Below are 21,862 nucleotides of genomic sequence, written 5' to 3'. Positions count from 1 at the left end.
AGCATTTGCTTGTTATCTGTATTTAGGATTCTTCGCTTGAGTGAGAGTGGATGTACTGCGCACGGCAGGAGATGCTGTGTGTCTGCTGCTCTGGGGCCATGAGGCACGGCCCTTGGATGCAAAGCAAGGTGCCTCCTCGATTGTTTTCCAGTGAATTGAGAGACCTTTGTCTTCTCTTTTTCCCTGAGTATGTGGATGGGAGGGAGAAAGAGATTTTGGGTCAGCACTGAAGGATTGCCTAAGCTCTTGTGTTTTCTGGGTCTGTGCGGTCCTGTTAACAGCAGCTCCGCGGTGCTTCCAAGGCTAAATGCAATCGAGCTAAATGCAGCATTGTGCTCGTGCTTCTCCCCTCTGAGACACCGCTCCCCAAAGCAGGGGACAGTGCTTGAGCTGCCAGCCTTGTAGTGAGGCTGTTGGTTCAGCTGGAGATGCTAGGTCCACGGCATGTTAAAAGAGAACTTTAACAGCTGTTGGTACAGAAAGTGCCCAAAGAGGATGGCCCTGAGCCTAGGAAGTGACATTCACAGGGACTTTTCTTTAGCCTGCAGTGAAACTTGGAGTCCACGTAGAAATGTCTAACAGCAGCAACAACAACAAACCTTGCTGGTCCAGATGTTTTTTTGTCCCTCTTGAGGAGCTAGGGGTGGAGGAGCGGCGGTTATCGCCTGCCTATGAATGTACTCGTGCTTGTGTGTGTGGCGCTCACCCAGAGGCTTGCTTGCCGTGACTGCCGTGGCTGTTGGAAGTCTGTTCTTAGAAGCCAGTTGAATGGGTGGGACAAGGAAACATGTAAAAAGTTAATAAATGCTGTAATTTTCCATTTACATACAGCTTAAAATGTGCAGATTAAGCCATGGTTAAATTCTTGAGTGGGTCATTTTCAGTGTCTGAAAATGTGTCAGCCTCCTGTTGGGAACGCTGACACACATGATCAAATGTGAGTGTTGGGCTGTCTCACCTGGACTTGGTCTGCAGTTGTGATGGGCATTGCAGCGTGTGCTTCCATCGATGAGAAGGTACAAAAGCCAGCAGGTGATTCTGCAATGGTAACGGTAACGTGAATTGGCAGTCAGACTGAGTGGGGAGCAGGAACAGTAGTGGCCAAGCTGATTCGAGTCGGGTGTATTTCTGATGGGAGAGGGAACAGCGGGCTGTTGGGTTGTACTGGCCACCTTACCCAGATGAGAGGCACTGAAAGAGCTAATGCTGCAGAATGACTGTATCAGATTCTAATTCCAACTGAAGAAATAGATTTTTCCCCTTCTTTCTATTTTTGTCTGCCCCACAACGTGATAGATAGTTTTGTAGAATTATGTATTGCTGTTGTAAATCAGCCAGCAAGCAGAAGGAGCAGTCAATGTTCTTGCAGTTTCCCTGAAAACAGGGGAGGGGTGGGGGGAGAGAGAGGGAAACAAGTTTTGACTCAAAATTTTATGCTTATGAAAAATTTTTGTAAAAACATAACAGATTTCTTCAGCAGATACCAAGTATAGGTGGGAAGTTTTGAAAGAAGTCCATTGTTAGGAAGGCTTTTGTGTTTTGTGCAAATCATGAGTACTTAGTCCTTCCTAAAGAGAGAGTAATACAACTGTATTTGTATGGCACTTTTGTCATGAACCTGGTCCTTATTTTTTTTTCTTTTCTCTCTTTTCTGTCCGAGTTCGTTTTAGCAAGTTTCCTATTTTATGCTCTAATAGGAATGGAGTTAATCCATGATCTTTGTTTTACCAAAACAATGGGTAAAGTAAGCTCTGGTTTAAGTACTTTCACTAAGGAATGTTTTTAACCATTCATCCCCATGTTTGCCAAAGTATTTCTATATAAGCTACAGTATGGTAGCAAAATTTTAAATTGTCTTGGAAACTGATGCATGTCAGTGAACAGTTCATTATCATTTCTGCATTCACCCTTCAGGTTTGTCCACTATGATAGCGTGCTAAAGAGACAGAATATAAGTTGCATGAATTCATGGGCAACCGACTCACGTAACAGGAAGAGAGGCCACATAAGTAGGCAAAGAAAAGGGAAAGAGACAAAGTATTTCAAGAAGTGTTTATATAAAACAAATTGTTACTGGCTTAACCATAGTGGTGATACTTCATTGATACAGGAAATAGCTTGAAAGTGGCGGAAAATGTGAGTTTCTTAAAGAAATTTTGTATGAGTTCTATTGTTAACTTGTAACTCTCTTTAATCATGCAGGAGGTACACTTTTGACAATTTTTCTTCCTTGGCTTTTTGTCTCTTGGTGATTTCATTGTCCTAGCATGATTGTGGTTTTTCTCTATTTCTTTTTTTTTTCTTCTTTTTTCTTTTGGCACACCAAATTAGGTCGAGTTGTTAAAGTAGTTTCCAGGGGACCAGGTGAAACCAAGGGTACTGGTTTCCTCAAATCAGCATGTTTGTGGGCTGTGCAGTCAATGTGGTGGTTGTACAAAGCCTTCTAATTAAGGCATAGTTCAAATAAGAAGTTTCACAGTGGGTATTTGTGTGAGCATTTCTGAAGGGATGGCTTCACAGGAACAGAGATGCTCTTTACCTAGAATTTGATTTGTTTGTAAAGTGTTTTCCTAGACTGTGAATTTCTCTTTGTCCTGCAGATTTACAAGTTGAGAAATCATGAGTTTAGTCGTTCAGTTCTTCCATGTGTGTAGTTCTGACCAGTTGTCAGAGGAGCTCTGTTAAGAAGCGTGTTTGTCCTTCAAGCTGTGTAAATACTTGATGCTGTGAGAAGCAAGTTGAGGGTTTATTGTTGACTACCTTGCACACATGAATTGTGAGTGTGTGTTTTACATGTGCGTGTTACATACGTGCTGGGAGGCAGAACTGTATACAAGCTGCTGACAGTGGCTTTCTGTTTGGTCCGAAGTGAGTTGAATTCATTCAGAGATCCTGAAAAATGGAGAGTTAAAAGTGCCTGCTTTTTCTATCACTTCTGCATAAAATGCTATGAAGTCTGCTTCTGTACTGCTTCATAGCTACTAGTGTTGATGTAATGAGTTTTTGGTAGGTTTCCAGTCTCCTTTCTCTTTTGAACAGGTGTTTGTAATCCAAACAAAAACTGTTGTTGGACTGGAAGTCAGACTTACACAAAATGTCTTACAGGACTTTATGTACTTATGTAACTTGAAAAATTAATTGTTGTATCTCTCTCTCTTTTTAGAAGCAGAGTACTGCCAGCAACTTGTGCTTTTGGCTGAACATTGTTACCTGATGTTAATGGGCTTCAGGGGAAAAACTCAGTTTAAGGGTAGAGCTGGATAAAGCTGGTGGAAATTCGGTAGGCAAACTGAGAACAGCTGATCCTGGAAACATTGCAGGTCAGGCATCAATCTATGTGATAGTACAGGGTTTTCATTTTTGTTTCCTGGAACATATTTATCAAGTTCTGAGTACTCTTCAGTTGTTCTCATTTGAGACAGCGAAGACTTTCTAATAACTGGGTGTGCAAACAGTCACGTAAGGAAGCCGTCGAAGAGCAGTACAAAGTTCTCAGTAGTGGCTGATTGCTGTTACTCTGCCCACGTGAACACAAACTGTGTGTGCTCTTGTACAATTGTGAAGAAGTTCAAAGCCCAAATGATGTTTTTCATCTATTTATTTCCAGCTCGGGAAGCAACATGCAGTATGACAGTTTAATGTTCAAAAAATTCCCTTCTGGCGTAGGATGGAACTGAGAGATGCTTTTGCTTACTGCATAAAATGCTGCTTTAGTTTTTTCAAAGTATTTGAAAACAGGGGGTTGTGTTCTGTTGGTGTTTTCTTTAAAAAAAAAAAAAAAAGCTATTGTTTGTAATAGATACAGTTTTTATCTGTTGCTTCACGTTATGTGACTGTGCTTTCCTCCTCAGCTGTTCAGTGTGAGGTCGCTTGAGTTGCACCACACTGTGCAGTCTCGCGTCCTGCTGCTGAAGCAGCGATTTCCTCCCCCACTGAGCATGACATTCTTTAGGCTTTCCTAATGACACTCATGTCATAACTGCGGCGTTCCTAGGCATGAAGACCTATTGCTTCGTTATTGAAAACTCCCTCCAGCTCCCTATTAGGATGCCTGTGTTCCCTCCTTAACAGATGGGACGATGCTAATGGGCCTGAGCGATTAGTATTGTTGAAAACAGATTCTGCTTTGTATTTTTATATTTCACTCCTGGGTTTTGCTTATGCATAAAGATACACCCATTTGATGCTGGGGAGCTGGCTAACAGCTGTGATGGGTTCCTGTGAATGATCTCTTGATAGAAACAGACTTCTAGATGCCACTGACCAGACTGTGCCCTGAATACATTGGTAAACTGAGCAAGCTGCGTCATGTAAAAGTTTTAGAAAATGGGCTTGATACAAGACCTTACGGAAAGAAGACCACAGTATGTTATCTAGCATCGCTCCTAATAGAAGTGTTACTTGTTCTCCTCACGTGGTGTCAAGGTAGTTATGTGAGATGTATCATCAGTAATTTATTTCTTGTGCAGCATTGCTTCAAAAACTTCCATGTACAGCAAACTTCCTATTATATGAAATTACTGATTGCACTGGATAGGACTTCTTTGGATTGTTACCCTTACTTTAAAGAAGAAATATGTAAGACTTGTTTCTATAAATTATTTTTCTTATGCCTACTGATTGTGCTATAGATACCTCCATTAAACGAACCATTGTAATGTTTTAATCTGTCATCCAAATTTGTCTCACTATCTAGTATGAACCTGTAATTTTTGTGCCACCGGTATATCCATTCAGAATCATGTCTTTGCTTTGTTGTGGCAGGTGCCATAGCACTCCTCCCGTGCTTCGACTTGCTCTTGGGGGTGCTTTGGAGTTGGGAGGTTCAGCCACGCTCTTCTCTGGTTTCGTGGGTGTGCGTTGGCAGCAGGTACTGAAGTAGGAGGCCTCGCTGTGGCGAGGCTTTTCTTTGATTGCTGTATCTACGGAAAAGAAAACTACAGCCTGTAATAAGGATCTTGTTTATCTGAGTGGTACACAGAGAGGAAGATGGATGGCTGTAGGCGCACGGAGTTCAGTCTGATAGGTAGAGGCTGACAGCTGGCTGTTTGGACTATTTTTTTCTGGCTAGGGATTGCCTTTAAAGGTGAGACTCCAGTGAGCCAAATGGTTTTGCAGTACAGCTTATCTGATGGAATGTTTTCCAGATTCCCAACAAAACACTAGTAACTGGAGGGTGCATGCTAAAAAGTCGCCCAAATATTTTCCTTTATACAACTGCAGTAATTTCTCACTCGACAGAGCTAAATAGAACAATTAGTCTAAAACAGAATTTGATGCATCCAGACAAGCTTCAAGACTTTAGTTCTTGGAAAACTGTGTGGCTTTCTGTCCAGAAGCTGAACGGCTTCTCTCTTCACCCTCTTTTTTAAATCCTTGTAAGACCTTCAGATTGTGACAGAAAATGTTATTTCATTCTCTTCAGTGTGTCAACATCTGAGCTGATCTTTATTATCAAACCTGAATATCCAAGTCTCACATTCTCTGTGAAGAGAGAAGATTTCGTTATACGATCATGTCCTGTTTCTTTTAAGGACGTCAGTATACAGGTCAACTAAGAACAGTTCCAGCTCCCAAGGAGTTAGAATCCAGCATGTCTCTCTTTGGACCGTTGAAGAGGACTAAACCATTTTTTCTGATGTCCATGATCCTGTCATGCATCCTGATGAATTAATCCTGTACGGGTTGGATTTGTCCAGTGTCTGAACTATGGAATGGATCTTGACCACCCACCTGTAGACTGTTCTACAGTTGAGGTTTATTTCTTTTAATTTGGGTATGGATTTATGCTTTCTGCTTACCTATGAAAGGTAGCAGTGGTGATTAAGAAGTGTTTTTGCAGTTCCCTGAAACTTACCATTAATGAGGTTCTGTCCTTCCAGTGAGCAAAGAGATGATCTTCAGCTGCTCCAGAAGGTGACTGGTTGAAAAGATGCCTGGGCTCCTATGCAGCTGTTCCCTTGCTTGGCTGGTGCCCCTGTGGGGCAGGCAGACCTAATATAAATGCATCTTTATAAATCTGTGTAGCACCTTATTTCTCTTTCACCTCAAATCAGAAGTTTTCCTAGTCTTTCCTAGCTTTTTTCCTTCCTTTTTTGTAGTCTTGAAATGATGGATGCTGTAGTTAATAGTGATTAGGACAGAGTTTCATGCAGGTACTTTGGGGTATGATTCTTCTGTGTTCTAGGGATCTAACTGCTACTGGACATAGAAACGCTATTCATGTCAGTTCCTGTAGTTCAGGCATTTTCTGTTGAATGCTATTTGTAGCGGCATGCTTTGTGTGCTGTGACCTTTGCCTAAACTATGTTATTTTTTAATAATCCCCCATGATACTACTAATTTAGTGATGAATTGGCTCGATAATGCTTTGTGTGTTATAAAGCTTTGCACTGATGTTCTCTGCTGCCTACTTCTTTTTTTGTTTCTGAGCACAAGCCGAAAGCAGGACCAGACTGCCAACTTGAAGATTTTGCTGTTAGTGGGAGTGTTGGCTGTTGACTGCTTTGGATACGGACCTTTTGGAAGTGGTGGGTTCTAGGAGTAAGGAAGGCGCTGCGTGACCTGGAACTCTGGATAAGAAGCTTCCTCAGCCATATTTTGTCAGATTAGCGTATGCTGTCTAACCATGCAATTCCTGCCTGAAGGTCAGCTGCAGAATCTTTCCTGTGGATTCCTGGCTGAGCAGCTATTTAAATTCTCTCTCTACTAGCTTTAACATTCTCTGTAATTTTTAAAAAATTATTATCTTGTTGGATAAGGATTTTGAAGGAGGATTCTCTCATCTTGGGTTTCTTGTTGTCTTTCTCCTAGATGCTAAACACCATGAAGAGAGAACAGGAGTATAGTAGTGCTGAAGTAGAGGAAGCAATAAACAATGCTAATTATGACCGCGTTTAGTTTTAAAAGTAGAAATAACTTGGGGGTTCTACAGATCTGGTTAAGGTGAGGTTGCAGTTTTACAGCAGTGTAAGCTTGGTCGCACTTTTTTTTTTTTTTATGGGTAGGAAGGCCTATGCAGCTATGTAATGAAAACTGTTTCTCGGTTGCTGTCCAGGATGAAATCACAATTATCTGAATTATCTGAGGCAGGAGAGTAAGATAGGGGAGTTGGGAGAGAGAAAAATGAAAAGGGATGTGGTCTTTACTTAAAAGCCTTGTTGCAACCACTGTCCAGAGGAGGATGAAAGCTAAGGTAATGACATGAGCTTTGAGGGCTGAGGTGAAAACAGTAATTTCAGATTTAATTGAGGAACATGGGGATTTTGTTTTTTGGAAACAATGTGTTAAAGTAGTTAGTGAGACAAGTGGGTAACTTCCTTTGTTGATTTTCTAGCCTGTCATATTATATCTGTAGTAACTTGGATGAACACACTGAATCTCATGTACATTTTCTTTAAGCTTCTGGTTTTAAAATAACCTTCCTGTCTTACATTCACTGCTTAAGTTACTTTAATTAAGTTCTTTCTTATCAGTTATCCTCCTTTGTCTTGAACTGTGAGTTAGTCCAGATGAAAGCCTGTGTGGAACCCAGAAGTGATGCAGTAGGTTTTTTTTTAGCTCAGTAGTCTCCAGAGGGCTTGCATTGGAGAAAATGTCAGTAATTGTTTAAGCCTGCAGGAAAAAGAGACAAATACATTATTGCATCAATCAAATGTGAACTCTTTATGAAAATGCAGTTTAACTCCAAACCGCTTGTGTTGAGTTAAAAAGTTATTGGCTCTAATAATGATTTTTGCTAACGTATAATTTTTCTTCCTAATAAAATAAGTAAGTACTGTGAGGGGTTGTCAACAATCTATTGGATTACTTTTACAAGCTATTTTTCTAAACTTGAGGAAATACCTGGTTTGTTTTAATCTGCCAGAAACATGTCGTGCTTTGCTTTGACTGATTGACTTCAATTGTATGTTCTTTAGGTTACTTGCTCTGCTGAGATTTTCTATGGAAGTTGTCTGTATCTTCCTCTGGATCCAACCTGTTACCTTCCCATCCTGTAGGACAGGTTACAGCAGTATGCTGACATCAAATTACATTATCAGCATGTTTTCCAGAAGTTGGGTACTATGTTTGTTTAGTCAGTCTGTTTCTAGCATTTACCTTTTTAACAAATATGACGGTGTTTTTTTTACTGATATTGGAAACTTGGCTGTCCTCTTCGGCTTCTGGTACCTCAGCCTGCTCTTTAACTGCTCCAAAACCAAGAGATTGGGAAGGAGACTGCTTGCTTGAATTGAATTTACCTGGGTCTTGCATGGGGTAGAAAGACTTGCTGAGATTTTTTTTAAAGGACTGAAGGGAGTTAACATGCTCAGCTCCCACAGAATTATGCTCATGTGAAAAACCCAACTGCTGCCAAGTCATGATTAATTTTCCTCTGCTGCTTGTACTGAATGTATTCTGAACAACTGTTTTAGGAGTTCCTGGCATTATAATACACAAAACGAAAACTCCCTAAGGAGTTGGAAACCTGAAATGGTTGTGTTGTGCAAGAAAAGCAGAAAGTTCATTGACATTTTGTCATTGTGCATGGGAAAGGACCAGCATGTTTGTAGTAGTATTTGTAAGGCAGGGTTTGTTTAGATGGCAGTGAAAAGGAAGAGATCTGCTTTTAGGAATGGGGAGGTGATTCTACCACTGAGGTCTATCCTGTCAGTGATCAATGATAGCTCTTCTGTGTTAGGTAAGAAGATTAGCACTTGAAAACCCGAAGAAGTTTTCTGTATCAATTTTTTCAGGAACAGTTATTTGAATGGCTCTCATTCAGCTGCTGACTGGTGGGAGATACTAACTTTACTTGAAAAACTCTCATAAAAAGCACTCCACTGGCTTTCCAAATAAGCAAAAATTAATTCTGAATTTTGTTAAAATATTCAACATAGCTCGGAAATGCTTGAAAAAAACACTCATGGCCTGTGCATTTTAAGTATATTGCTTCTGAGTTTTTTTCCCCTCATAATTACTTTTTTTTTTAAATCCACTATTTTTTTTCCCAAAACTGTCAAGAGAACAAAATTGCTTTAAACTGTTACCCTTTTCATGTACTTGTACTTGACGTAAGGTAGATCAGATGGGAGTATACCAGTGTTGACCCCTTAATCCCTGAGTCTGGAAAAATGTTGGCTTAGGCCAGCTCCCATCTAAATTAATTTTGTCAGTTTTGGGGGAGTAATTGCAGCAAGTCAAAAACTGAAAGGCGTAGGTGCTTTGCTTTAGTACTTGCAGGTTGCCTTTTACTATTACACCTTTCATGTAGCATTGAAAGATGTATTGCTAATGTTGGACTACGTCGTCTTAATCTCCTCATCCCAGGTCTCTGATATTTTGTAGTTTTTGTTGTTTTTGCTGCAGCAACATTTAACTCTACCATTTAGCTCTGAATATAGACTGAATACCCACTTTGGTTATTTTTAAATGTATGTTTTATATAGTATGGGTTTTGCAGTTTCCTGTGTTGCTAACCTATTATTTCTTGTCTGGAAGAACAATGTATATTCATTGCTGTATTTGTTTTATTAAATAAGCAATATTCAAAGAGACTAGGACAACTAGGTGGGTCTGTTTTGGTAACTTCAGATGTTTCATCTGTAATATACATCTGGCAGCATACACACATTGTTTATCTTGGTATGACAGAGCCATCTTTTGAATTCAAAGGAAGTGGAGAGGTCTGGCTTATTGTTCATAATGTGGTTTATTAATGGCTGTAGATATGAAAAGACCATCTCGCTAAATGGAAGTCTTGGTCAACCTCTGACTCTTGTCTTAAAGGTTTGAGAATAGACAATATGAAAAAATACCAGCTTCTTTCCAGATGGCTGAATGCTTGATGTGTCTTTATGTTTAGCTGTCATTCAAATGTGAATGCTGTGGTGATTATAAATGTCTTCCATTTTTCTGGTTTGAAATGTTCCCTTTTATGCATTGTGTGTGTACAGATTAACTGTTTGGCTTATCAATGTGGATTTTAGAGCAATAAAACCCAACTTGGTGGTATAGCAAAATCCAGGATGTTAGTGTTCATAGCTGACTCAAGAGTGCAGGTCTCAGCTCCACATAACACGTATACAGTAATTGTTTAGAAATAGGTTGTAGTGGACTATTAGCATTCTTTAAATATTGCTTCAATTCTGAAACATCTTGCACACTGCAAGTTTTATACTGTTTAGTAAAAAAACTGCAATGTGGGGGAAAAATGAGTTCTAGGAAGCATGAGGAAAGGAACTTCTTTAAATTGTGAAGAAGAGTAAAAGCTAGATTTTGTTATTAAGCTATGAATGTGAAGCACTTTGTATACAGTTTTAGACGATGGTGAGTTAATGCTCAAAGATGCAGACTACAATTTAATAATTAGACTGTTAAATAATGCTGTAATCTTGCTAAAAATTAATGAATTTTCAGACTTTTACTATAGCTTTTATGTTTTGGAGCCTAACTCTGTTAAGGATATGCATAGTGTAAGAAATACCTCTAATAATGCAGCCAAAGTTGTTCCATGTTCTATAGAAGGCCAAATCATTTACCTTAAGTGACTGGTGTACCAGCAAATGCTGATGTTACTATTTTTTTTTTTGTTTGTTTACTTTGTTTTGTTTTCCTATTAACTGACAATGACTTTCCTTACCTGGTAGCAAGAATCAACGGCTTCATTGCATGTGCTGGCTTTCTTTTTCAGACACTAGTGTGTAGCGATAAAACTGCTGCCTAGTGGAAGTAGGTCCAATGACTTTGCTGAAAAGCCTTCATGCTTAACAGTGAATACAGCAGCTGAACTCTTCAGGTATGGGCTCTCTACCAGTGCTTGTGTATGTGAGCTGGGAAAATGTGGTATAATCACTTGTTAATGAGAAGGTAACGTTGCACTTGGAAGTACTATTGATGATGCATTGTGATAAAGCATTCCTATAACTTGGTCAGCTTGAAGCATTTTTGTGAAAAAATGCCTCTTATGTCCTGTTTGTTGTAGACTTTTCCAAGAGGTTTTTGTTAAAATGTACAGAAAAATGTTACTTCTGCAGATATTCTCTATAATGTGTGGAGCCACAGTATGTGGATACAGTGGAGCCCTGGAAGAATGAGCAAGGTAGCTGACTAAAGTACGTTAGACTCCTCTATAAGAGTGATGGTTGGCATCAAACTGCAAATAAAATAGAAGGTTGTACTGGTGGCATCTCAACACAGTTGTGATGTATGTGCAAATACAGCATTTAATCAAGTTTGCTTACTGGCTGCTGTCATTTGAAGTTTCTCTTCACGGGGTTGTACTGGCTGGACTAAAACTGTAAGGAAGGTTTCTGTGTGCTCGCTCCCCACCCCAGCTCAGGAACGACCATCCTGGTCAGAAGGGTGGAGAAAGGTGCCACAGAACAGTAACTGAGATACGTGTCGTTCTTCACGTTTGAGCTGAAAGTCTTTTCACCACTGCTGAAGAGGCCTTTCTTCTTCTCTTTCCTTGTAAATCTCTAAAGATGTTCCATCCCAACTCTTTGGTGGTTCTGTTTTCCTGAAGGTATTTGGAGGAGTGGGAGAAAGAATGTCTTTTTGCACTTCAGGATAAGGGAAGGGAATAACGCTTCTGTACACAAGCAGTATTGGGTTTCTATGAAAGAATGAATAACCTCATTCTGTTCTTTATTGTCTTCTATCTAGCCAATATCCGCTTCCTTTATGGCTTAAGATTTTGATGATGTGTTAATTCTGGGATATTCTGTATTTCAGTCAGGTGAAGATGGAAGTTGATCTCAAGAATGAGAGAGTTGTCTTTGTTTGGGTTTCATGTGGTTCCATCACTCAGCTCCGCCAGTACCCTTTCAGATAGAGGTTGTTTGGTCTATTCACAGGGTGTCTTTTCTGCATCTCAAAAACCAAAACCTAAAACCCGTGAATTAGTAACATAACAAAAATGTATGAGAGATTATGTAATAATTCCCTCTGTGTAATGTTATGCTGTTAGATATTTTTATTACTTTTTGAAATTCCTGCATGCTTTTTTTTTCAAAGGCTAGCCAGAACCAGTAAAGCTGACTAATCTTTACAGAATTTGGCAGTGCGTGCTGGTCCTTTATGCCTTGAGAACATTCTTCAATCAGTCATTTTTGCTACTGAGAAGTAAAGGGAGAAGGGAGGCTGGTTAATTTAGCATTTGAAATGACAACAAACTGGCATGTAACAGCTTCGTTTAGTACAGATCTTGCTCCAACACCTGTATGGCTGAGAATCCTTTATTTCTGCACAAGCAATTCTAAGTTCATCTGCTACTTCACCTCCCCCCCCTTCTTTTATCTTTTTTGTGTAATGAACAGATGAACTTCTGTCTCAAAGGGACTCAGCTTGCATCTTCAAATACTTCTCATGCTTCTGGTTTTTAAAGCTACCATGGCTGTCTCAGCAGCTTTCTAGCACATTGTCCCTAATGGCTATATATTGGAGCAGGAAGGTCAGTCAGGCCCTAGGCCATGCTCCCCAGTGTCTGTTTTGTGCAGCAAGTAGGTCTGTGCTGCTGCAGTGCCACCCTACTGCTTTCTGAGAAATCGGTGAAATACTTTCATATCCTTGGAAGAAAAAAGCCCCCCCCTCCAATATATATACTGGCTTCTCATGTGGAAGTATGGATATACTTCTGTAATTTACTGCTGTTTTTTCCTTGCTTGAGCTTTGTTTAAAGCTCAGTTTACATTATAAGGAGTTAGGGGATTTAATCATACCTGATCTGCATTGTCTTACCAGCATTTGTATTCTCTGGTATGGGAGTTTGGAGTCTGCTATTACTCAATCACACATTTGAAACTCCAGCTGCCCCTGATAAGCAGTCCTGTGTCAGCTGCAAATACATTAATCACTTCACCAAAGTAAAGCCAAACAAGTTGTAAATAAATTTATCTTAGATAGTATCTAGATGCAGGACTGAAGTGGTGGCTGCTCTTTTTGTAACTGCTGAGCCCTTTATCAGTTTTTTTGTTTAGGATCTGGTATACCTCAGTGTAGAGTTAGCAACCAGCTCAGCTGTGTGAATTTACAGCCAGCCCTGAGTTCTTGTGATCAGTAGCTGTATTGAATGGTTTGAATTTAAGGTATCTTCAGTTTTAGTTGGCTAAATATCAACATTGTTTTTCACTCACTTAACCTGAACTTTACTTTTAAAATACAATAGATCTGTATGCATGTCTTTCTTTTTTTTTCTTAATAGTTTATTTTATTTTATTTCTGTGTGAAAAATGGCTGGTAGCTTGAACGAGTAGCTTTCAAGTGTTACGTGCTCACTTTAAGCTGGATTTTAAGAAATGATTGGGGTCCTTTCACCCTCTGGTATTTCCTTCAAAGAAACAAAAAGCCAGGCCCAATGCTAATTAATTATTGGTCAGCTGCCTGTAGAGGTATAGCAATTTGCTTATTGGCATAATAATAGCACTTGGAGTATTTTAGCTAATACTTGACGTGGAGAACTTGGGATACAAAAGTTAAAGTATGTGCTTAAAATGTTGTGGGTTTACTTAGAGATGTTTTGTTTGGAGCTGTTGTGTCAGCTTTTTTAGGAGTGAGGCTTTTGTGGTTTTAGCTTGTTGAAGCAACTTAGTCTAAAGGGCTCAATGAGCTGAAAGATATTAGTTTATAACTGAATATCTGTTTACGTTTCTTATTTACATTCTGACAGGCTGTCTTTAATTCAAAGCCTGGCATACAGTGCACTTCAGTTTTAGCCGAGACTTTAAGGAGCTTTTTTGTTGTAGTTCTTAGTACTGCAGTCTGTGTGGACCTCTGTCTAAATGCATGTCTGCAAAGATCTTTGCCTGTTCTGGTTTTGCATACTTGTTCTTCGCTGAAGTATGTTTCTTAAATGTCAAATGTTGGAGGGCAGTGGAAAGGTGTGGGTTTCGCAATCCTCAGCCCTGTAGTATCTTGTCTAAATCGTATTTTATTCAGTCTTCAGATAGTATTCAAGTAGCAAGCCATGTTTGGAGACTGGTTGTTACTCAGATTCAGTATAAAATCAGAATGCTCTGATTTTTGAAAGGTTCCAAATCACAGTTTGAATGTAATTTAAAATGTTCTATTTTTTTTGTGGTGGTGGATTTATATATCTGTGCTCTGACCATTGGACTGTTGGGGATTCTGTGCTACAATGTGCTAGAGTCTCTGCAGGTTTGTTTTTTTTTTTTTTTTTTTTTTTCCTCAAGAAGATATAACTTCCCCCTCCTCCCTGAATATTCATCTGACAGGATAAACCAACTTTCTCTTCTTCCTGCTCTCTAGGGATACTGGAGTTCACTAGGTGAGAAGAATAACTACCTTTCCTTCCTTGCAAGAAATAAAAAGACTTTCCATTTGTTAGTACGTAGCCCTATTGATTTATCAAAGCATAATCATTTAAAGATGGCTAAAGAACAAGAAAGCATCTTCACCTTGAGAAACTGCCCAAGATGGAACCTTGCTGATGTCTAAGTTTGGCTTGCTGTAAGGAGGTGGCTATTAGGATTTATAAATGCATGTTTTCCTGTCTTCTCAGTAAAAAAAGAATTTATTTATTGTAACCAAAAAAGAATTGAAGAAGGAAAGAGGAGGAAAAAGACTGAGAAGCAGTTCAGTTTCATCTGTCTAAACTAAAGCTTTGTGTATGGTGGTGTGCTGAAGAAGGTAGGAGAAGACAGAAGTGGTTATCAGACCATGCTCATCTCATGCTGTTGTGTTTTGATGCGTAGTTGTAGTGGTATGTAGTCCTATTAATTTCTCAAATAATTACCAGGCAAAGGTGGCTAAAGAGCTAGAAATACTGCAGTCCCTCGAGTGACTATGCAGCATAATGACCATTCAGCATGTTAAATATACCTTACAGTGCTGTGCGTATGCTGTGTTAGCTGCATTCCGAAAGCTAAAAAGAAGCCATGCCTTCTGGTTGTACGCTGTGTCTGTCTTCACTCAGTGTTCCCTTTGACTTCAAAGAAAAGCAAGGGAAGGCTTTTTTGCCCTTTCCCAGATGTGTAACAGTTCTTCTATTAATGGTCTGTGGTATTCCGCAGACCTCATGCATGAATTGTTTGTTTGTCTTTGTTTGCTTTGCTTTTTCCACTCTGATCCTTAAGAGCCAGCAGACAGCGTGAGCAGACTTCACAAAAACTTCATACTGGCTGAGGTGTAAAGCCCAGCCTTAGTGACCAGGATGTCCTGTTGAATCTGTTTCTTCATTTACCCCATATGATTAGTCTCCATTTTGATGTCAGGTATTTAGCACCTTCAAAAAGGGAAGCTTTTAAAACTGGATATTTAAAGTGACCTTAAGTAAAAATCTTATTTTTCTGGGACTGCTTTACTACTCTGTGATTCTACCCTTTGGCGATATCACATCCAATGATGATATAAAGAAAAAGGGTGTGTGTGTGTGTGCAGTTTTCAGAAATAGTCTTGAAAGATGAAGTGAATGAATATGGACAACAAGTTAATATGTATGGGGGAAAAATACATAAAATGGGGCCTTTCATTGGTAGCTTACTTGGAATAGCTTCCTCTGGTATTGTCTAAAAGCAGATCATCTAAAAGACAGGGCAAAGTGTGCTGTTTTGCAGGGATGTCTGGTTCAGCTCATGTTTGAATGTTTAATTTATTTCTTTTAGGAGTAAAATTTGTTCTTTTGTGAAAAAAATCCTTAACCTCTCTGAAAATCAATGTACGTACTGCAGCTGGAAACAAAGAATCACGGAAGTAGTATTTATAATGACTTTATTTCCCATGATCTCTAATTTCATTTCCTGTGTTGAAATCAGGGCAGATAAGCTAACGTAAAACAAGCACAAACAGATTAAGCATATCCTTTTACAATAAACACCTGTGCTAAAAAGCATATTGATCTTGTGAGGGCTTCTTTTTTTTTTTTTTGTAGTTGAGGTGTATTGAATCCTCAGGAAAAGATGGTTCTTCATGTTTGTTTGCAGGTAACTTCTTGCTTTTTTCAGAAATGTACTGATTTAGGGATTGTCCAGTAACCTTATTTCCTGTATGTTCCTCATGTGTGCAGATATGCTATCAAAACATATTGTAAGTGACTAGAGAACAGTTTGGTACAGTCTCACTGTTGTATATGATTAATAGGGGAGGCCTACTAAGGAGGAGTTTTAGATAGGTGGCTGCCATTATTAGTAGTACAATACCATGCTCAGTAGTATATGGTAATCTAGTATCCCTTTAATTTTGTTGAGGCAATTGGTCAAAGTTTGGGTAAGTGATTATTAGGTGAAAACTCATTTTAAGAGTCCCTAGCAAAGCAGGTGGTGGTGCGATTACTTCAGCTGGGTACTTAAATGTGTTGCAGTTGTGTGATGTAGCCTGCGATCCCAGAAGCACTTCCCCACATAGTTTGGGTGGTCTCCTCTTGCAGAAAGGGGAGCTTGGAGGGAAGTTTTGCTGTGTTCCACGAGTGTTATGGCTGTAAGGTGGGTCTCTGCCCTCCTGAGCAGGGAGCTAATGGATGTAAATGCTGTTAAAAATGTCTCTAGCAGTACTGTGTTTTTTACTTTCTTGCGTACTCAGTGTCTTTGTGACTTATGGTAGATTACGGTTTCAGGCTGCGTGTGTGTAGCTGTATTAGCAATGCCTGTCCTGTCTGGGAATGCTGCGGGAAGGGAGGTGGAGTTATGTTTTGGCAGGAGAGTTGAGAGCTTTTTAGTCAGCCCCAGTAAATCTACCGTTAAAACTGAAGAATTTTTGTCTTGTTTCATTGCTAGATGCTTAAAAGCAGTTTCTTTCTGAGCAGGCACCTTCTGTCCTCCCTGCCCACCCCCCTTCCCCTCTAAGCTTTAATTTGTGTCTTTGAAGTCAGCCTGTGTAGATCTTGAATGTCACTGACATGAGAGAGTGCGTATCCCTTCACCTGGTAGAGCCATATGAAGAAGTTTTATCTTCTCTCTAGCATCTTACAGCATTTTCATTTCTAGTGCAAGCAGATTCGTTTTTCTTGAAAGCAAAAATTGCTATGGAATATGTGAGGCATCTATTTCTTACCATCTCACTGTTCTGTGATGTGTTTATTTTCCTATTATTATCTTGAAGGTTTCTGCTACTTCTGAACTTCTATCTAGAAATTATTACAGACGTCTCAATTTTATTCAGGAGAACTATAGAGCTATGAAGGTGAAGTAATTAATTCTGAGTTTATTTTCAACAGTGAGACTTGGAAACATGGGTTCGTAAATTATTCTGTTGTGCTGTAATGCAAACTTAACTCTGGAAGTTTCCTGAGCAGTGAAACCCAAATGTTGCTTTCTCTTTTTTTTTCTGGAAATTTGTGAAAAGAAGTCATAATGTATACTCAATTGGTCTTCGTACAGGGGGCTTATTTGGGTCTGGTCAACATTAGGGTGTGTTGAATTCCGTAAATGTCTGGAGTAGACTTAATCTCTTGTGCAGAAAGCTGTTAGTCTTGGCTTTTTACATCAGTTTCTCGTGTTTGCTTTTATTTTGTTTTTAAGATGTCATGCCTGCAACATATTATTGCTAGAGAGATTATATAAATGTCTACCATTTCAGCTGTCCTCACATCTATGGACTAGACTCAGCTCTTTTCCTGTGAGAGAGGAGGAGGTGTGATACATTTTTATTGTTGCTTTTCTTAGGTTGTATACCCAGGTTCAAGTGCCTGCCTGTTCTGTTGCTGCTGACATCTGCTCGCTGTTCAGCTCTAGGTCATTCTTGAGAAATCCCTCTGCTGTGACTGAGGAGTATTTAGTAGTCAGCAGATTTAATATGTGTTATGCAAATCTTTACATCCTGATCAGCTGTTGATTTTGGGAACTCTGCCTTCATATTCCCACAAAGCTGAAACCCCACCTTTGCTACCATGGTGGTGGTAGCCTAACTGCTGAGGGGTGAAACGCTGCCTGAATAGAAGAGACACTTCAGGCTTGTTAGGAGGTGGTGGTGGTAAGCAAACAAAGTGCTAGAGGCCGTTCTAATTTAGTGCTAAGTTTTGGGAAGGAGTTAGAGATGAAGTCTGAGGCTGTGACCAAGCTCATACTTCTTGTAACTCAAACCACAGCTTGCAGAGCTGACTACTAATGCTTGAAGTTAGTTGGCTGTGGATGCTGATGCATCATGTAGCCTTGGACTGCTTATAGAAATCATGAAGTACTTACAGGTTGGGAGGTGATAGATCACATTGCACTATGCAATGTAAAAATGATTAAATGGTAGTACCCTTCTCTCTCTCATTTTCATTAATCGAAAATGAAGTTTTCAGAGAAATGGACTGCCAGTTTCCTACTTGAATTCACAGGGAGGAAAAAGGAATCAAGATGGTCCTCCAAGTTTTTGATGTCTTAAAAATGTGTATTTAAAAATAAATAAATAGGTTTGCCTCAATCATAGAATCATTGGTCTTTCACTTGAATCTGTTCATTCTTGACCAAAAACAAATGCATAGAAGAATTCTTGAAATTATTTCGAATTATGTGAGGGCTGAAGGTGCTGCACTAGGTGGCAACAGTTTAGTTAGGATTCTGTTGCAATGTGAACATCAAAACCACTTTTCCTTAAATTTGTCACTTCTGCCTACAACATACTTGTGCATTCATGTGACCTGGCTTTAATTTATCATTTGGTAAATATTTGCATAGTAATTCCTAAAGTGTTCTCCCACACATAAAGGGAATGATGATAAACAGCTTTTAAGTGGCTTGATGTTAAACACAAAACATGACTTGCAGCCCTAAGGTAATATGTGCATTTGTGTAACTGTTCAATATTCATTTGGGAAGTGTTGGTATGTATTATACCAGGTAACCTATTCATGCTTTTCCTTTAAATATTTAGATGTTCTGTATCTTAAGTTCTGTACGAGGGTTATATGCAGCATGGTAAGATCAGTTCTTTACACTCATGCTATTAGGATTTTTGACACCATTTTAAAAAAAAAAGTTTTTGTTTTTCCCCTACAAGACCCTGCTAACATGAGAGTGTTTACGAGCAAATATGCTGCAAATTTATTTGACTGGATTTGAAGCCAATTGACTTCTTAGTAGTGGATTTCTTCTCCTCCTCCCTATTTTAAGTAGACACTGTGATTCTGGAAGGTGGTGCTTAGCAAAGCAGGTAAGAGAACATGTGAGGTGGGAAAACACTGCTTTTGCAGAAGAAATGTCCTATTGGTGCATAATAAGCTGCTCAGTAATTGCTCCTTCTGTAGAAGAAAGGGCTATTGTGCAAAACCTCCAGAATCAAAGCTAATTAATGAGATAAGTTTAAAATACAGTTTTATTAGTACCTGGGAATTCAGGTCATCCCTTTGATTTGGTAATCTGGACAGTGTTTTTGGAGGCTGCAGACCTTTTGTCCTCTGCAAAGCACATGCAGGAGAGCTCTTCTGCTTCATCTCTTCTGCTTAAGAGCATGTGCTCTGCCAGGTGCATTTAATTGCTGCAAAGTGTCCTCGTAAAGGTTGGGGAGTAATTTCTTGGGGGGTGGGGGGGAGGCTTTAGCTGCTTTAATGTATTCAGTCCCTGTTTTTTGTTGTTTGTTTGTTTCTTTGTAGTTGTCTGGGAGGAAAGAAATGGATGACATTGATACACTGATTTTAGTTTTGTAATAGACACTGTATCCTGTGTGTGGCGGCTTTTGGAGTTCATTCCAAGAACAAAAAATGTTCTCTGGCTCCGGAATCTCTTTGGAATGGGTGAGCGTTTTGCTGGTCGGAGGCATTGTTACATCTGTTACTGTGCAGAGTGAACTTCCTCCACTTAGGAGGAAACTGCTACCAGCAGTTACTGTTTGTTTCATCAAACAAGTCTGTCAAAATCACTGCTCTCTCTGCCTCCGTAGTTTCTGTTTTCTAACTTTCAGGGATGATGTTCCGGTTAAGTTAATAGAAATACGGATGTGAAACTGGGTTACGAAACAGTACGTGTTCAGTGCTGTAGTCGGGCAGTTGCTGTGACTGGGGGGTCCTTGTGCCCAGAAGGTCACAGTGCTTTCACACGGTGTGGATCTGAGCCGCCGTGGGGGGACCAGCACCTAAACAGTGGATTTTGTTTTTTTTTTTTTTTTTTTTTTCATCCACTAAGGAGACCATGGGAATCTTGTTCTGTTCTAGTGTTTTGGTGTGATTTGTTTTTTCTTTCTTTTAAAGATGTGGCTCCTGAAGCTGCACTTGCTCCAAAGGCTGGCTGAGGAATGGTGTCTTCTGTTCCTTCAGACTGATCTAGAGACTTTACTTTCTCTTTATAGGGCCTTTGACAAAAACACAAAATTACTGTATTTGTTGTGGCCCAAAGTAAAAAGATTAGGGTTTTGTTAAGCGTGATGGAATTTAGGGTGGCTGTTTGTCTTGAGCTTGTTTCCTGCCAACTTGCTGCATTCTATTGGGACAATACAGCTTTTACACTCCTTTTTTTCTTTGTTTCTCTTTCAAAGGCACATCTGGGTTGGTACAGCTACAGAATCACAAATAGAAGCAAACAGCAAAAGCAAAATATTCCAATCAGCTCTTTGATTTTTTTTCTTTCACGTCAGCTTTATTCTGTGCGTAGGACTCTCTAAGTGGCATAATATGTATAACAGGTTTTAATGTATCTTCAGACAAAAATATTAGCCACAGAAGTTCATCTAATTAAGAGGAGTGGTTTTCAAGTATGCTGTTTTAGTGTTAATATGTATGAATATTCTTCCTGTTTGTTTAAAGGTTCAGGAGGAACATCTGTAGCTACTGATGCATTCCAGTTTGAGGGAATCTTTTTACTTTGTAGGTTTATTGGTAGGGTCAAGCAGTGCTCTTTCACAAGGTTTCAGCATTAAGTAAATTATTTGATCAAAGTTAACCTGCTTGCTTGCTGCACAGAGATATATTTCTTCTCCCCCTTTTGATCTTAGGAATTTTGTGGTTATAGAAAAAATAGTTAAACCATGAGCTTAAAAATAGACCACTGAGCGGTAATAGTTGACTGCATTTAATCACTTTGCAGGGATGAAAACATGCAATTTGATTTTCTTGTTAAATTTTAGAATTTTGAGCACCTGATATCTAGAGTGGAGAAAAAACAAAGTTATTTCACAAATGGGTGGTTTCAGTGCAAAATTAAATAACTGTAGTTAGGGGTAAATTCCTGATAGAATAGACATGTTACAAATAGAGATGCTCCATGTACTTAATTAGGTGGTTGTCATTCAGCTGTGCTGTACTGTACAAATACCTAATCATCAAACAAGTACGGGGGGTAAAAAGGTTGTGGTTTAACTGTGGCAGGCTGCTAAACCCCACACAGCTGCTTACTCCTCCCTAGTTGTAATGGGGAAAAGAAGTGGAGAGTTAAAACTGAGAAAACTCATGGTTTGAAGTAATGACAATTTAATAGGTAAAGCAACAGCTGTGTGTGCAACTCTAACCATCCCTTCCTTTCCCCCAGTTTTTTTGCTGTGCACCATGTCATGTGGCATGACATATACCTTTAGGCACGTGGGGTCAGCTGTCCTTGTCCCCTCCCAGGCATCTTGTGCCTGCTCACTGGTGAAGCAGGGTGAGAAGCAGAAAAGAACTTGACACTGTGTAAATGCTGTTCAGCAATAGCTAAAACATTTACGAGTTGCCAACACTGTTTTGGTTACAAATCCAAAACATAGCAACTATGAAGAAAACTAACTGTCCCAGCCGAAACCAGTACATGTCAGAATTGAAACTGAACTGTGGAAGGTAGGTGGATCAGAACAGGGAAAACATTCTGTGAGAGTTCACCAGTGAAATTGGTTGCAGCATGATGAGCTGACCTTTTGGTATTATTAGGGTTTTTGTGAGTTGTGAATTCTTTTGTTTTGACTGCTGCCTATTAATGATTAAAAAAAAGTCTAATCAAATTGATCCACATCTGTACCTGCAATGGAGTTACCTTAA

At 39.4% G+C, this 21,862-nt stretch overlaps 1 protein-coding gene across 5 annotated transcripts in view; it reads left to right on the top strand.

Moving 5' to 3' along the window:
• PARD3B (par-3 family cell polarity regulator beta) overlaps positions 1 to 21,862 on the top strand; it is a 399,412-nt gene that overhangs the window by 3,316 nt on the left and 374,234 nt on the right. The window lies entirely within an intron of this gene.

This window comes from Anser cygnoides, chromosome 6, assembly GCF_040182565.1.
Source record: "Anser cygnoides isolate HZ-2024a breed goose chromosome 6, Taihu_goose_T2T_genome, whole genome shotgun sequence".
Lineage (NCBI taxonomy): Eukaryota > Metazoa > Chordata > Aves > Anseriformes > Anatidae > Anser > Anser cygnoides.
The sequence above is the reverse complement of the archived record's forward strand: the minus strand, read 5'-3'. Positions and strand labels throughout refer to the sequence as shown.